The sequence below is a fragment of the Halichoerus grypus genome, chromosome 14 (genome assembly GCF_964656455.1).
Source record: "Halichoerus grypus chromosome 14, mHalGry1.hap1.1, whole genome shotgun sequence".
NCBI lineage: Eukaryota > Metazoa > Chordata > Mammalia > Carnivora > Phocidae > Halichoerus > Halichoerus grypus.
Genome location: NC_135725.1, coordinates 2,842,326 through 2,859,340, shown reverse-complemented (window position 1 = coordinate 2,859,340; position 17,015 = coordinate 2,842,326). Strand labels below are relative to the sequence as shown.

Sequence of the window (17,015 nt, the reverse complement as noted above, 5' to 3'; positions counted from 1 at the left end):
GGGCACCACTCCCCAGCTTTGCGGGCATCCCGGGTGTCGATACGGTATGGCCAGGGACCCTCGTTTCTGTGCCGTACCCGAGTTCTGGGGTGGAGGCCGTGAGCCGTCCCGGAGTCTGTACTGGCGAGAAGTGGGGTTTCTGGGACCTGCCGCGTGGCGGCGCTCGTCCCGGGCTCCGCAGAGACGGTCAGCTGGAGCGCTCTCCGCATCTGGAGGGCAGTCGGGTTTCGTCCACGACCGACAGATTCCCGTCTGAACCCAACCAAGTTCAGTCAGCTGCCGGGAGAGGCGGGTGGCTGAAACTCACCCCACCCCGCTTAAATCCAACCGTGAATCCGCTGGCTGTTGCAGAAACAGCTCAGCCCAGGGCTGCCCCAGACTCCGGGGTTGGGGACGCGGAGGGCCCCACGGTTTCCGTGCACGCGCCGCACTCCTCCGGCTACCGCTCCGGGAGGGCGTCACCGGCACAGGGGCCCAGGACCACCCCCGAGGCAGCCAGGTCCTGTGGCACTGATCTGACGGTGAGTGGTCTGGACTTTTAGTCCCTGCAGACCACGTGAGGGACTGAAGTTTCAAACTCGTTAATGTAAATGCTAACTTCACTCCTAACGCCAGTCCGGGCACGGTTATCAGCCGGAAAGGACGACCCCAGGCCTACGATGCAGACTGTCCGACAGGGGGGACAGGCCGCCGGTGAGGAGCTGTGTGCAGCTCTGTGTGCATCTTGCTGAGGACGGGGCTCCCCGGAGCCAGGACTGTGGTGGGCAGGGGGCTGCCGTGCAGGACCTCCAACCGAAACATCCGCCCAGCCCTGACCCTGTTGGGTCCGTTTGTGGTGACCGGAAGCTGCCACACCTTCAGCCACAGCTGGTCCTGCACCGGCTCCTGCAGCAGAGCCACACGTGGACAGTGCCCCTCACTTCACACCACGGGGGCGCGCGGTGGTCCACGGGCTGGTCAGAGCCGTGGGCACGGATGCACCACGGGGGCGCACGGCGGCCCACGGGCGGCTGGTCAGGGCCGTGGGCACGGATGCACCATGGGGGCGCACGGCGGCCCACGGGCGGCTGGTCAGGGCCGTGGGCACGGAGGCACCACGGGGGCGCACGGCGGCCCACGGGCGGCTGGTCAGGGCCGTGGGCACGGAGGCACCACGGGGGCGCACGGCGGCCCACGGGCGGCTGGTCAGGGCCGTGGGCACGGAGGCACCACGGGGGCGCACGGCGGCCCACGGGCGGCTGGTCAGGGCCGTGGGCACGGATGCACCGCAGGCTGAAAAGACCCAGGTTCAGAGGGGCCTGTAGATGATCCCATGTGTGATCCTGGTGGGTACTTGTGATTGTGCTTTGGATTTGTACTGGGCTTAACGAAATATATTATGAGAACTCACGTCACCTGTTTGTTCCTCCTCCTTCAACGCGACTTCTGGGAGCATCAGAGATGACACGTGTGGCTTGAATGCGTGGCTCGCCTGGCGTTTCTGTTGGAAGCAGGGATCTAACTGCTGCTGTGCGTTCCCGCGTCTGTCAGGTGGGCGCGACTAGTGACGGGTCCGTGGGGCTTTGGGAACACCGTGAGACCCGCCGTGAGCGGCCTGCTCCCGTGTTTCTGCAGCGTTGACTAGTAGGTGGCCAGCCCTCATCAGAGGCTCAGCGCTCAGACTGCGTCTCTCCAGCCGGGGACCCAGCACTCGGCTTTGTGCGCACGCTCGGTCCCTGCAAGCCTCCCGGCTCCCCGTCCAAGCCTCCGTGTCCCTGCTTTCTGTGGATAAAGGAGCGTGCCGTGCGCCGGCTGCGTGGTCTGCCACTTGCAGGTGCATCCTGCACACGCTGGTCGGCCGGCCGCCTGCTCGGCAGTGATGGGGTCGGGAACCGTCGGCTGCATTCTGGCGGGAGGGGGGACTACCGGGTAACCCTGTCCTGCCCCCGGGCATGCCGTGGCTTTGGCCGCCCGGGGTCCTGCCGACGGGGGCTGCCGCGGGGGCCGCTGCGGGGCCAAGCCGGAGTCCCGGGAAGAAACCCACAGGCCGGTCCACATCTGGCTGGGCTATTTATAGTGCACAAAGGCCCGTTTTTCTCTGGCGGAGCGGGCATGTGGCGGGGCTGTCATGCACACGGTGAAGCCAGTGAACAGAGCCTTTCATTACACGACTCGCCAGTGCATCTGATACGTTCTCCACGTGCCCCGGCCTTGGGGGCTCACATCTGCCCTGCTGCCGGCGAGCGAGCCCATGCACTGGGCACGGTGTTGGGATGGCATGGCTGGCCCAGGGCGGCAAGCCCCAGCTCCCCCACCATCCCCAGGGGAGGCCAGGCCCCTGCAGACCCCATCTCTGCCCTGAACTCCCGTGCCGGGCACCAGGGCCTCCACGTGGAGAAAGCGTGCTGGTGTTGGGGAGGACAGAGCGTAAGAGGGATCAGTAAGTTGCTCAGGAGCAGTGACATGGTCCTGGGAGCACAGGAGGGAAATCCGGCGGAGAGGGGGCACCGGGAGGGAGGGCCTCGCTGAGAAGGGTGGTTGGGGAAGGGAAGAGAGGGCGGTGCCTGGGTTTGGGGAGGCTTTCTCCAGGCAGAGGGGACAGCAACTGCAAAGGCCCTGAGGCAGGACTGTGCGTCCTGTGTTCAGGGTACCTGGGGGGCCTGGGAGCTTCTTGGCGCTGGGGATGCTTAGATGGGAGCCCTGGAGCCTAGGGTTTGGATAGGTCTACAGGCTTCTGGGGGAAACGGAGCATAGCGGGGTGCAGGGTGCCCCCTTAGGAGCCTGTGAGGTGGTCTGGAGAGGGGTGCTGACAGAGGCCGGGGTGCAGCAGCTGGGGTGGGGGATGGCCCGACTGGGCCTTCATTTGGAGCAGAGTTGAGGGAACTTGCTGACAGGTTCAGTCTGGGGTGAGTAGGGGTCGAGGATGCCGCAAGGTCGGGCTGAGCAACTGGAAAGATGGAGGGTCCTGTATGAGCCCAGCCCTCCAGGAGGCAGGGAGGCAGGCCTGGGGACAGGTGAAATTTCAAAGGGAGGATGGGCAGGGGCCCCAAGCCTGGAGTTGGGGAGATATCTGCGGACCAGCCGAGGGGTCTCCCAGGGGGTGGCTGCTTGCCTGGGAAAGTTCGTTCATCTGTCAGTGAAGCAGACTGTGCGGGACTCCGGATGGGCGGTCCAAGGGGAGCCTCCATCACCATTGGAGGGGCAAGGGCGGTGCTGCAGGAAGGTGGGGAGGGCTGTCGGCGGGTGCTTGTGCAAGGAGGAGAGGGTGTGGCTGCTCCGGGGTACAAGCCCTAGGCTGCACCCCTGCGGAGCTCTGAGTGCTGAGGCATCTGGAGGTGGGGCTGGGGGTGTGGGCGAGGCAGAGCCCACCGTGGGGGGCCCGGGGTGGCGTGAGGACTCAGCACAGCCTGCGTGGTTTGGGAGCAGGAGTGGCTTTAGGAAGGAGGCACCTCCCTCCTCCCGGGCAAACCTCCTACACCAACACTCCTCATGCCTCAGAGTGTTTCCTGGGAAAGTCATAACTACCTACCAGGGTCGTGGACGGCCCCACCTCTGAGCCCAGGGGGACGCTTACTTGTGCAGGCATGCAGTGGCCAGCGTTTGCCCTCTGCCTCACCGTAAACCGAGGCCGGGGTGCATTTGTTACAGAGAGGAAATGGTGCATCTTGTCTTCCTGGCCGAATTTGGAGGGGTGTGATTCCCGACTGGCCAGGCTTCCCTTACGAGCTTGGACCAGCGCCCACTTGGAGCCACACCCCCCAGGCTGTGGGATTGGTCCTGTGGTCCCTTGTAGGAAGCTGAGGAGCGGCCCCGAACAGGTCAGGCTCAGTCCCTGGAACTTTGCTGCCTTGTCTGGAAACAGTCTGTGCCCGTGGGATTCAGTTAAGGATGTTGACGTGGGAGGTGACCCTGGGTTACCTGAAGGGCCCTGAAGGCCATCACAGTGACCTTCCGAGAGGGAGGCGCAGGGATCAGGGTGTTGGAAGACAAGAGGAGAAGGTGACACGAAGATAGAGGTTAGAGTTATGTGTGCACGGTGGCTGGTTTTAGGTGGCAGCTTGGTGGGCCACCGGCCTCCAGATACCTGGTCCAGCAGGATTCTGGGCGTGTTTGTGAGGGTGTTTCTGGATGAGATTCTCATTCGAATCAGAGGACCGAGTAAAGCAGACTGACCTGCTGGGTGACGGTGGGCCTCGTACAATCAGTGGAGGGTCTGACTGACACAGAAAGGCGGAGTAAGGGAGAATTCCTGCTCTGCCAGGCCGTGTTGAGCTGGGTCGTGGTCTTATCCCGCTTTCAGATTTGGGCTGGAGCTGAGACTTGCACCATCCTCTCTCCTGGGTCTCCAGCTTGCCCCCTGCACGTATCAGGGCTTACCAGCCTGCAGGATTGCAGGATCTGATTTATTATAATAAATCTCTTTATATGGGTACATCCTATTGATTCTGTGCCCCTGGGGACCCTGACTAATGCAGTGGCCACAAATTAAGGGATGCCGGCAGCCGCCAGAAGCTGGACGAGGCAGGGAAGGGTCCTGCCCCAGAGCCTCCGGAGGGGACGCGGCCCTGCTGACATGGTCATTTCAGCCTGGCGAAACCGATTTTAGACGTGCGGCCTCCAGCACTGAGAGAGAATAGATCTCTGTTGTTCTAAGCCACCCAGTCTGTGGTCATTTGTTAGAGCTGCTGCAGGAAAAGAACACACAGCCAATGTAAACAGAGCTGCCCTAAATACCGTGGCCACACGCACGGGGCTGTTATTCAGTGCGTGGATTTCAGGGAGGGGTCGTGCTGGGTCAGGGCATGGGTCTCTTTGTTCTGTCGAGCGAGCAGATCAGTTTGTGAGACGATCCAACAGTGGGTCTCTCCCCCGCGAGGACGTGCGCCTACCCTGATCGCGGCGTGCTTTCTCAGCACTGGGCACGGGGGGCTTCGCGACCCCGTCCGTCTGGAAGGGACAGCGCTGCAGGACACGCATCCCCCTGCGTGCTGGTGAGTTAGGATCTTTGCGCACAGAGGCAGAAGCTCCTGCGAATGTGAATCGTCCGTTGTTTTCTAGGGGTGTTCCTCCCTCCCCCATCCGTAGTGGCTGTTTGTTATGGGCACGGATGATTCTCTCCTGCCTTGAAGATGCCGCCTCCCCCATTCTGTTGTCTGCTGCTCACTTTGGTCCGTGTGTCGTTCGGCATCAGGATTAGGTCATTTTGTAGCTGAATGTGTCTGTCTGTTATGACTTCTGCTACCAGCGGCTGTCAGGACGATCACACAGGTTGTCCCTTGGTTTCCTGGCGGGGGTTCTCTCGTTTCGTGTTCTTGGACCCAGCTCGAGCACATCTAGAATGCATTTGCATAATTAGTGGAATAAGATTTTTGAGGGCGGGGGAGTCCGATTTTGTGCCCTACCAGTGCGCCAGCACTAGTAACTGAATAACCCTTTCTTCGACGGGGGGATCGACCTTCCAGTCTGCAGGGTATCCTGGGCTCATGTGCGCCAGTTCCCTTTGGGGGTTCTCGCTCTCATCCCACTGACCTGTGTGCCTTGGACACACCGATGTCTTGTTGGTAGCAGCTGTGTGGGGTTTTCCACGGCTGGTGCAGGGCCCCCCCCCCCCCCGCGCTGTGCTCTGTGACACCAGGAGACATTACAGCAGCGATCCTGTGCGTGCACATAGGACCGTGTGTGCATGTTGGCATGTTCTCCTGGCCTCTGGGCAGAGGACGATGTGGGTGGACGCAGAGTAGCTGCACTGCTAGGGGTAGAATGGAGGATGGTATGGTGTAGTTGGGAGGGAGAGCCAGGCAGAAAGGGCACAAGACAATCACGTTGTGTGAAGTTACCTCTTCGTGCACGTAGAGTTTTAAAAGCTTCTAAAGTAAGTGAAGTAGTAGTAACTGAGGAATAAGGCACTAAACAGACAGGGTTATCACGGGGGAATGGCAAGACAGCACATCCCCCTGGCTCCGCCATCGTATCGGGGACATACCATGGCATGGGTTTCCTCTGGGCATAGGTGCTCTTACTTTGTGCATGGTGGGGTGTGTGTGTGCACGGTGGGGGTCTGTGTGTGCACGGTGAGGAGGTGCATCTGCATGGTGGAGGTATGTGCGTGTGCACGGTGGGGGGGTGCGTGTGCACGGTGGGGAGGTGCGTGTGCACGGTGGGGGGGTGCGTGTGCACGGTGGGGGGGTGTGTGTGCATGGTGAGGACGTGTGTGCACAGCAGGGTGTGGGTGTGTGCACAGCGAGGAGGTGCGTGTGCACGGTGGGGGGGTGTGTGTGCACGGTGGGGGGGTGCGTGTGCACGGTGGGGGGGTGTGTGCATGGCAGGGGTGCGTGTGTGCACGTGACGTGTGCGAATGCTGTTACAGCTAGGTACCATGTGTCTGACTTCGGCTGCCAGAAACTCACCCCAGGCACTGACTCAGGTCCTCTGAGCAACAGTGCTCTGTGTCCCCAAATGCCTTCTGTGTCCGCAGACATCCTTTGTGTTCTCCAAACACTGTCTGTGCCTGGGCTCCCGCTGTGCCGCCCAAGCCGCCATGGCCCCACCCGTGCCGGGAGCCTGGTGAGGTCAGGGCCCTCACTCACCCTCTCGTGACCCTGGCCCTGCCCACACAGCAGCTGGAGGTGTGCCTAGGGCTTCACGCACTGCACCCCACACGGGACTGACAGCTCACAGACTCACATGAGGACGCCGGCCTCAGCAGGGGTGGGGCAGGGTGGGTGTAGGCCCTGCAGGCCCAGGCTGTCTGCCCCACACAGGTCCTCCTTTGGTAGCGGCTGGTGGCCCAGCCTGCTTCCCAGCTGGCAGGCGTGGGCGGGTGGGGTCCAGGGTACACAGTGCAAGACAGGCTCATCTCTTTCCCAAATACCGGTGTGACTGGAGTCTCCACAGGCACAGACTGCGGTATGTCTGCTCCGAGGTCAGCGGGAGGTGACCTGGGAGCTTCCCTATGGCAGAAAGATGGGAGCTGGCCCTGTGGGCAGGATGGGGAGGACGGAGAGTAGGCCCCCTGGGGAGGAGAGGAGGACACAGTGCAGGTCTCCTGGGGAGGAGGGGAGGACGGAGAGTAGGCCCCCTGGGGAGGAGAGGAGGACACAGTGCAGGTCTCCTGGGGAGGAGGGAAGGACGGAGAGCAGGCCCCCTGGGGAGGAGAGGAGGACACAGTGCAGGCCTCCTGGGGAAGAGGAGAGGATGAAGAGCAGGCCCCCTGGGGAGGACGGGGAGGACACAGTGTAGATCTCCTGGGGAGGAGGGGAGGACGGGGAGCAGGCCCCCTGGGGAGGAGGAGAGGACACAGTGCAGGCCCCCTGGGGAGGAGGGGAGGATGGAGAGCAGGCCCCCTGGGGAGGATGGGGAGGACACAGTGCAGATCTCCTGGGGAGGAGGGGAGGATGGGGAGCAGGCCCCCTGGGGAGGAGGGGAGGACGGAGAGCAGGCCCCCTGGGGAGGATGGGGAGGACACAGTGCAGATCTCCTGGGGAGGAGGGGAGGATGGGGAGCAGGCCTCCTGAGGAGGAGGGGGAGGAAGCCAAGGGCCAGAGGCTGTGGCTAGAGGGAAGGAAGGACACCTGACTGTGCTCCCGGGGCCCCAGCCTGGCCTGCGGGGGTCTGCACATCCATAAACTGAAAGCTTTGAGCATGTGCAGATAAACAGAGCAGTGTGTCCGTGGGAAAGAGATACATTTCAACACAGACGGGGTTCCCGGGAAGCATTCCCCCTACATCCACTCTTCCCCATGCTCCGGGGTAATGGTCCCCAGCCTCTGCCAGGCAGGTGGAGCCCGAGTTGAGGGGGTTTTGGTGCAGGCCCAGGAGGGAGGACTTGGAGCAGAACTGGTGTGAAGTCTGAGATGAGAATGGGCTCAGCCATCAGTGAGGACAGGAAGCAGCTCGGAACACTGGGGGGGCCCCGGGGGCCGGGTGCTGGGGACCCACCAACCCTGAGGGGAAGCCCCCAGGCCTGAGGGGATCGGTGCCCTCTCCTCCTGCCTCTGGGCTCCCTTGCCCCCTTCTCAGGCCGGGATCCTGATGCAGCTTGGCCCCACGCTGTGCCCAGGCCAGGGTCCCCCTTGATATCAGCACCCTGGCCATGTCCCTCTTGCAGCTGTGCCCCTTGTGTGCTGGGCTCTCTCACCTCCAGGCCTGCGGGTTCTCTGCTGGGGGATCCCATGTTCCCCCAACTGGATGATGGCCCACCCATCATGCAGACCCCCGGGGAGCACCCCCACGATGGCCCGCCCCCACGCAGACCCCTGAGAGCACCCCCACGATGGCCCGCCCCCCATGCAGACCCCTAAGAGGCCCCCCATGCAGACCCCTGAGAGCACCCCCACGATGGCCCAGCCCCCACGCAGACCCCTGAGAGCACCCCCACGATGGCCCAGCCCCCACGCAGACCCCCAGGGAGCACCCCCACGATGGCCCAGCCCCCACACAGACCCCTGAGAGCACCCCCACGCAGACCCCCAGGGAGCACCCCCACGATGGCCCGCCCCCCATGCAGACCCTGGGAGCACCCCCACAATGGCCTGCCCACCATGCAGACCCCCAGGGAGCACCCCCACGATGGCCCGCCCCCCACGCAGACCCCTGGGAGCGCCCCCACGATGGCCTGTCCATTGAGGCCTCATTTTTTCTGAGAGATCAGGGGCACTTTACCTGGAAGGGCCTGGGCTGTGTTTGAAGGGTGTGGAGCGGGGCTTGCGTGCCTGATGTGTGGAAGGTGCCCGGGCAGGGACAAGGGGGTCAGCACGGCTGAGAATGGCAGTCGTGCTGCCCGGGCTTTGTGCAGGCGAGGGGTCTCCAGGAGAGAAGCCCATGTCCTGGGTTGGGCCACACGTTGTGGGTCAGGTTCAGAGAGAGGGTGATGTCTGGACCGTTCTTGGTGAAAATGAGACAGGCCGCTCTGTGTCCCTTGGTGCTTCTCGGCACCCTCGCTGGTTTGTGAGCTTTGAAGCCATGACCAAGGCCAGGTCCCAGTGGCAGAATCATATTGGGTGCGTCCTTGGGCTGAGTAGGTTGAATGAATGCTTAAAATTGGTACCAAGATGTGGTGAACTTGAATGTGAGTCCGTTGGCTTTCATTTCACGTAAATTTGTGCAGTGGGGTCTTTGCTACGTTTTTTGTAAGGGAAAGTACAGTACCTGTCAGTAGGCTTTTAGAAGTAGACACCTTTGCTTTTTACGGACCCCTGGGTGGACTCTGGGGCCTGGGGTCCGGCCGGGCTGTGGGGATCCCGAGTGGTGTCTGCGGAAGTAGCACTGAGTAAAGAGCACCTTTGCATCGGAAGTGGGATCGAATTCCAAAGATCCTGTTCTTTAAACAGACAGCTCATTACTGCAAATTTGTGAAAATATCCTAAAATTGCAGAGCATATTGCAGACTTGAGAAAAGTCTCCAGAAACGTAAATTGTGTACAATTCCAGTCAAAGAGGATAAAGAATACTTGAGTTCACTGCCTCATAGTGGCTTTGCAGCCAAAAACACTCGGTGCCTCTCACGAATGACCGAATACAGCGTTTTCGTGACGCCGGCGTCACCCTGCTGCTGTCCGCCCATGACCGAGGTCCTGACGGGTTGGTCCCCTGGCTCCCCACCCCCCCGGAGCGCGCCTTCTCGGACTTCTGACGAGCGCCAGCAGGAGGCCGGGGAGGCCCTGGAAGTCGCCCCCAGCCGGGGCGCAGCACTGCCCCGGAGCCCACGCGAGCCCCCGCCGTGGCCGCCCTGCCTCGCTTGCTGCTCCTTCTGAGCCTGGTGCTCAGAGTTGTCACCAAAGGCTCGGGGAGGGCGGAGGAGGAGGGAGGGGTCCCTGGAGCCAGTGCTTGGGATCGGGGGGCCGTTCTGGGCAGGGTCTGCTCCCTCCTGCCTGCTGGCCACCGTCCCGCTCCCGCGGCCTCGTGGATTCCTCGGGGCTGTCCCGTTAGAAGGGGCGGGGACTGTCCTGCCGGCCTCGCAGCTGGGGGCACGTGAGCCTCGTGCGCCAGGTGTGGGGTTAGGCCTGGGGTCTGGGACCGAGCAAGCGTCTGTCCAAGGCTCGCACGCTCGCCGTACCACGGCACTCACCGCGCCACCCAGGTCACGTTTCCGCTTCCCGCAGCACCGGACACGTCAGCCAGCCCTCCGTCCTCGTGGCTGCCGTGACCAGGAGCGGGGGCTGTTGTAGGCGCACACAGAGGTCAGTGTCCACTGTCACCAAGCACTGCTGTGTCCCAGGCCCGCGGCCTCCCCTCGTGGAGGGCGCCGTTGCCCGTGGCCGCAGTGGGGCCTCCCGTCCGCTCGGGTGTGTTCCCGGCAGGTGTGGGTGCTGCCGTCCCCTCACCGCGTGCCTTTCCAGGCCTGCAGGGTCACCCACCCCTCACAGACCGCGAGCGCCGGTCCCCGGCTGAGGCGCGGGCACGGGGGGCCGTGCTGGAGGCAGTGGCCGGAGGCAGCCCAGCACCGCCGCGCAGCTCCTCGGCCAGCACGTGGCTTGGTTTCCCGGCTGAGTTTCGCGCTGCCCAGCTGTGCTGGGACCGGCGGCGTGGAAGTCTTTGCCCACATCCCTGCCTCGTCCGCCCTCACCGCGAGCCCAGGCGCCCCGACTCTCCCTTTTTCCAAGGCTGGACGCTGACGTTCGGTGGGGCTCGCCCAGGGCCCTTCAGGAGAGCCTGCAGGGGGGCAGCTCCCCCATCCTCTCCCTGGAGCCCCCAGCCCTCAGTGACCGCCGTGGCCTGGCCCCCGTGATCCTCAGAGTCCCTAGCCCTTGACGGGATCCCTTGTCTGTCCTCATGTGGCTCCAAGGCGCCTTTCTCCTAGGGGGCACAGCTTCTTCCTCCTTCCTCGGCCTGGCCCTGCCCTGCACCCTCAATGAGCCCACACAGGAGAACAATGGGGCCCACATCGTGCACAGCCTGCCATTGATAGGGACGAGAATGGGGCAAGCGTGTTCCACGGCCCGAGGGAGGCTCACCGCGGGGCCTTGTCCCGCTGCTGAAGGGAGCCTTGTGGTGCCCGTGGCTGGTCCCCGCGGCCCCGCCCAGACTGCCCTGAGACCCCGCGATGTCAGGACCGATGCCCCCAGCACAGGCCCCCGTGAGCATGGGGCGGCCGGGCCAGACCAGGTCCTGAGCACCGTCCTCCCGTGGGCAGTGTGGGTCAGGGACTGGCCGGCGAGTGCGGCCCCGGGAGAGGTGAGGCCGGCTGGGTGGGCGATGGGGGTTTGGCTTATCGCCAGAGGCCGTGTTTGTTCTTCGTTCCTTTTGTACAGATGGTACAATGTGGTTTTTCCTACTAGAAGAATCAAGAGTGTGTACAAACCACCGGGCACAAGAACACATACACATCGGGTTTGATCTTGTTCTGAGCGCTCGCCGTGTGCGATCGCGTTCAGGCCGCTGAGGCACCAGGTGACATGCTGGCTCACCAGGGCCCTGCGGTGCATCCTGGCATCTCTCATCATTCCTGCACACGGCCCTCGTGTTCCTGGTTCTCGTGGCTCAGCTGAGTGGGAGTGAGCTGAGGAAGCAGGTGGGCATCCCTTCTCGAGGACCAGAGGAGTCTGTCTGTCCAGCTGGCCTGGGCGTGCTCCTGGGTCCTTCGCCTGGGCGGCTGGTTCAGGTCCCTGTGGACATGTCACAGCAGATGTGTCTCCAGGTCTCGTGGGCTCTGCAAGGAAGCCGGTGAGGGCCTTGGGCACCGAGGGAGTGGCCGGGGGCAGGGACACCCAGGCCTGGCTGTGCAGGGATGGCGGTGGGGAGGGCTGGGTGTGGGTGGGGTCTGTAGGACAGGCTCCAGGCCCTGACGGGTCTGCACACGGGAGCGGGTGTGGATGCCGTCCAGGGTCTCGGCTGAATGGTAGTTGGCACAGCGAGGGGGTACTCCAGGCGCCCTGGCCAGTCTGGCCCAGGAAAGTGGCCAGTGCCGCCCCTAGGGGGGTGGGAGAGGGCCCGAAACAGCAGGGACCCCGCAGTGCCTGCTTGAAGAGGCTGCTGGTGTTTCGGGGCTACATAAAAAGACCCCGTGGGGGGAGAGCCCCGAGGCTGGGAACTGTGAGGGCTTGTTGAGAGCCTGGAATTCATACAGGCCTGGCTCTCAACAGGGGTGCTTGTAAGCCTTCCAAAATCAGGGTAGAATTTGCATCTGAATGACCAATCATGCCAAAGCCGGCCAAGGAATGTGTTGGTTTTCTTGTTATTTTGCACTTCTTGTTAACCATCATTTATATTTTTATTCTACCCCCAGCCATTCTTAAAACTAATATTACCTGGCGGTTGCCTGACTCCTGATTTCCCAGCGTGCACTTCTGCATGGGAACCTCCCCCATGCCCCTCCCCCTCCGTGGAAGGGGTGCGGCAGTGCCCCTCCCCCTATGGCGCCCCCATCCTGTGGGGTACTCACGTGGGCTCAGAGCTCTCAGAAGGCAGACAGGTTTGGTTTGGACTTCCCAGAATTAACAATTACGTATGAATTACTTCTCAGCTTCAAGAAAATGGGAGAATTAAACCTAAAAAACTCATTTTTTTTCTGGAAAGAGAATGCAGGAGTTGTGCTTCTCCTGGGCCACATTACCGAAGAGCCATGGGGTCTGCAGGAGACAGAACAACGAAGGGCTCCTGCGGACATCCGTGTCCTGATCCCTGGAACCTGCAGATACGGTTGACCCTCGAACAGTGTGGAGGTGGGGCCCTGACCCTGCACCTTCGAAAATCCGTGTAGAACTGTTGTCGCCCCCAAAAGCCTAACTACTCACAGCCCGCTGCACCAGAATCCTCGCCTGTACCAACAGTCAGTTAACACACGTTTCGTATGTTGTATGTATTATGTGCTCTATAAGGTATTCCTAGAATAAAGTCAGCCAGAGAGGAGAAAATGTCATTAAGGAGATCATGGGGGAGAGAAAGTCCATTTACAGTGTGTCCTGTACTTACCGAAAAAATCTGTATATAAGTGGACCCGTGTCGTTCAAACCATGTGGTCGAAGGGTCAACTGTTATGTTACCGTATGGGGTAAAGGGACTTCACAGGTGTGATTCAGGATCTTGAGATACAGGGAGATCATCCCGGATTCTCTAAGTAGGCCCTATATGTAATCACAGGGTGCCTGATGAGAGAGAGTCAGGAGGGCAGAGAGGAGAGAAGATGCTATGCTGCTGGTTTAGGGAAGGAAAAACTTTTCCTCTACTCTCTTAGGTTCTTTCAGTGGGGCCTGTGAATTAAACAGACAGATGAGAGATTAACAGGAAAAAAGGCACACAAATTTTAATATAGTCACATGCACAGGAGCTTTGCAGAAAAGAAAAACCCAAAAAGGCCGTTAGCCTTGGGGCTTATATGTCGTTTTAACCAAGAGCAATAAGTTGCGAGGCAGTAAGAGGAAGGAAGGGTGGTTTGGGCTCGTGGGGGCAGTGCATTGTGGGAAGGTGAGTAGGAAGCTGTGGTGAGTAAAGGCTGGTTAGCAAGGTTTGTCATGCAGACTCATCTTGGCGCCTTCTCAAGGACGCTTGTACAGAAGGAAGTCTGTGTCCTGCTTTTGGGCACGTGGGAAGAGCAGAGAGTTCTTCATGTACCTGCCGTTTCTCAGTTGTCTTCGGTTCAAGGTAGTCCTTGTGCCAGAGCGGTCTGTGTGGGGGGCAGTCTCTGTGGGGGTGGCGTGTTCCGATCCTCTTCGCTGGCTTTGAAGCCGCAGGAAGGGACATGAGCCCGGGGAATGCAGGAGGCTTCTGGAAGCTGGAAAGGCAAACAAGTGGATTCTCACTGGAGCCTCCCGAAGGAAGCGGCTGATGCTCGGGTGTGAGCCCCACGCCAGGCTTGTGAACCCCAGGGCCGTGAGATAGCACATTGATGTTGTCTGAGGCCGCTGAGCTTCTGGTGATTTTGTACAGCAGCACAGGGAAGCGGGCACAGGTCCCTTAGGATGTGGTCTGCGCCCAGAGGACCTTCGCTACCGCTGTAGGGACAAGGAGCGTGTCTGCACAGCGGAGAAGATGTGACATCCAGCAGCGTACAAACCGGTGGTGCTCAGACTGTGAGTATCCCTGGGCGGGCGACGTGCGTGCCCCCAGGACGCTGCTCGTTCCTGCCGCTGCTCTGGGACGGAGCTTCGCACAGCTCCCTGCAGACCACGGGCACGGCATGCAGAGCAGGGAGTGGGTCTAGAGGGGCTGGCAAAGAACACGCAGGACCAAACAGCGGGAGAAGGACGGTGTGTGTCTTGGGACACAGAGGGTGGGAGCAGGATGTGTGGGGGGCTCTGCCCTGGCTCAGCCACGCTAAGAGCGAGCCCCCGCTTGGGGTGGGAGGGCCCGCTGTGGCTCGGCCTCTGCCCTGCCGGCACCCCCCTCCTGCCCTGGGAACCTGGCAAGCCCTGGGCATGGGGCGTCCGTGCTTTCACGGCCGGGCGGGCAGCCACAGGCCCCAGCGTGCACACGCAGAGGACAGTCGGAGCGTGGGAGAGCGCCTTCCCCAGGGGCCCAGCCCAGGGAGCAGGCAGGGCCTGGTGGTGGATCCGGGCAGAGGTGGCCTCCACTCCTTTGTGCTCGTGAGGGCAGCCGCGGGTTCCAGGTGCGAGACCCCGCACCAGCCCTGGGCGCCACGCTGCTCCCGCGTAGCCGCTGGTTGGATCGTGGCCTGTCACGAGCTCCTGTGGCCTCGCCCTTGGCAGTTTAGCTCAGACGCTGGTCGGCTCGTGCTGACCTTTCCGCTCCGCCAGCGGCCCCAGTCGGGCCTCAGATGTGCCCTCCTCCCTCGCCATGGTTCGCGACTTTGGGTGCCTGTCTTGCAGCGTCCATGTTTCTGGGGGCGGGGCCGCAAGCTGTACCGCCGCACGTTGGCTTGGCGTCTGCGAGGCCGGCAGATTTATTTCCTTGCGGTTGCCCTGGCCTGTTGGGTCACTTCCTGAAAGTCATGTCTGCGCGCTCGGCCAGCACGCGGCCCCAACGCTCTCGGACGGCCCGTCTGCAGGATGCGGCCCCCGCCCTCTGTGGACTCCGTTCCGGGGGGAGCGCCATGCTGGGGGGATCAGACATCGTGCTCCCGCTGTGTGTTTGGGGGAGCTGACGTCACGTGGGCACGAGAAGCCTCACACTTGGCACCAGTCACTGTTGATGTCCCTGCGCACGTGCCTTCCGGGGGGAGCCCGCGTCAGAGGCCTATCCCCGACTCCACGTGGAGGGAAACGCGCTCTCCCAGCAGGGAACCGCGGCGCGGGCATGTGTCCTCCGTCCCTGTAACCTGCAGAAGTCCTGTGTGACTGGCTGTCCCCTGCTCTTACCCTGGTCTCTCGGCGGTTCTCCAGCAGCCCGTGCGTCTCAGCGCACACGCCCACGTACACGCCCCCACACAGCCACCGTGCACGCACACCACGCACGTGTGCTGCGGCCGACCCCAGGGCTCTTCTGGACGTCAGCCTGGAGTGTGTGGCTGGGAATCTTGGTGGGAAGAGTGGGTCTTAGTCCAGAAGGTGGCCAGCACCCCCTGATGTCCTGGCTTCCTGAAGCTTCCTGGAGCCTGGCTCCCACCGGGACCGAGACCCCCGACCCGCCCTCTACTCGGCGGCTTCAGTGGCTGGTGAGGGTGCTGGGGGCAGCCACGGGGCAGGAACCAGGTGGACGCGGCTGACCGTGACTGACCAAGCGGGCGGCCAGAGCTGACTTCTCAGACGTATTATTGTGTCCTCCAGCCAAGCTCTGCCCGTCTTGAAACTCAGAAGGCTGGAGACGGGTATCCGCTCTGCGCCCACAGAATACAGGTGCATTTTCCACCTGCAGAGGGGCCCTCATGGGGCCCGCCCTGGTGGGAGGGCAGGGTCATAGGGACAGAAGGTTCTAGAAGGGAGCAGACCTTGGGACACTTGCAGATGCTGCTGGACCCTGCCCCTCACTCTGTGTGCAGGGGACCTGTGTGACCTTCCCACCACTCCTGTGTCTCGTTGACACAAGCCATGGAAAGGCTGAGGGTTGAGAACCCCCAAGAGCTGGTGTGTTCTCATGAGTGGCAGCTCTGAGTGACCGCCTTGTCGACTCCCCGTGCCCCCTGGGTGCTGGGCTCAGGTCGAGCAGCCGGGTCACCTTGGAGCGCTCGGCAGGCGCCTCGGAGGCGGGTTGACGGAATGGCCCTTCCCTACAAGGAGGGAAATGGTGCTCAGTTGTGTGGATATACGGCATTTTCTTTATCCATTCCTCCCTGAGTGGACACTTGGGATTGTAGGCGGGGAGAGAGAATCTCCCGTCTTTCCTTCTGGGTCCTGTGGCCTGTCTAGTAATTAAATTAACATAAGATATATTAACAAGAGAAAAGCGAATTTAATTTTGTACACATGGGAGCTCCAAATATATAAGACTCTAAGAAGTGACCGAAGCAGGCAGTTTTCCTGCGTGCTAGGCAAAGAAACAATCCATTTGTGAAGAATGGGTAAAACAGGGGTTTGGGCTTGGGGTGGCAAGTCAGGGAGAAGTAGCGAGTCTCTGCCTGCTCAGCCCTCCGGGCCCCGTTCCCTGCCTCTGGCCCTGAGGCTGCCTTCCGCTCCCAGGGCAGGGAGGGCATCCTTCCCGGGAGAACGTGTGTCCTGCTTCCGGGGGAGCGGGTGCTGGTGTCCTTCTGGTGCTGGCTGTTCCCAGGTACCTTGAGTCCAGAATGGTCAGTATGCCTGAGGGGCACGTTTTGGGACAGTGTGTTCTGCTCCCCTCGGGATGCTCTCAGCTTTCAGCTGCTGTGAAAACTGCCGCCATGAACGTCGGTGTGCAGATCCCCGTTTGAGACCCTGCTTCCAAGTCGTTTGGCCGGGCTCTAGGTCTGCCTGGACTCGGGGATCTGAACCCCGACTGGGGGCAGGGGCTGCGGAGAGGAAGCCCTGCCGGCCGCTGTCTCGAGGCCGCACCTGCTGTGGGCTGGGGCGTGCATTTCGCTCTGCACTTGCGGGCTCGCCTGTCACAGGGTGCGCTGCTCAGCCCGCCTGGCTTTTCCGTTTGGTTGCGCCCGTGGCCGTCGTTAGAGAAGAGCACTGGAGGGGCACCCACTGCGTGTGTCTCAGCGTTCCCGGCTCTCACTGAGCCCCCTG

At 61.9% G+C, this 17,015-nt stretch overlaps 1 protein-coding gene across 2 annotated transcripts in view; it reads left to right on the top strand.

Moving 5' to 3' along the window:
- The first annotated feature begins 2,223 nt into the window (after positions 1 to 2,223).
- The window catches only part of SEMA4D (semaphorin 4D), a 54,349-nt gene continuing 39,557 nt past the window's right edge, over positions 2,224 to 17,015 (top strand). The window contains exon 1 of one of the 2 annotated variants that reach the window (XM_036075058.2): positions 2,224 to 2,419. The gene's annotated coding sequence lies outside the window, so the exon portion shown is untranslated. Of the gene's footprint in view, positions 2,420 to 11,296; positions 11,489 to 17,015 lie in introns of those variants that run through there. The other variant, XM_078062290.1, reaches the window with a different exon arrangement.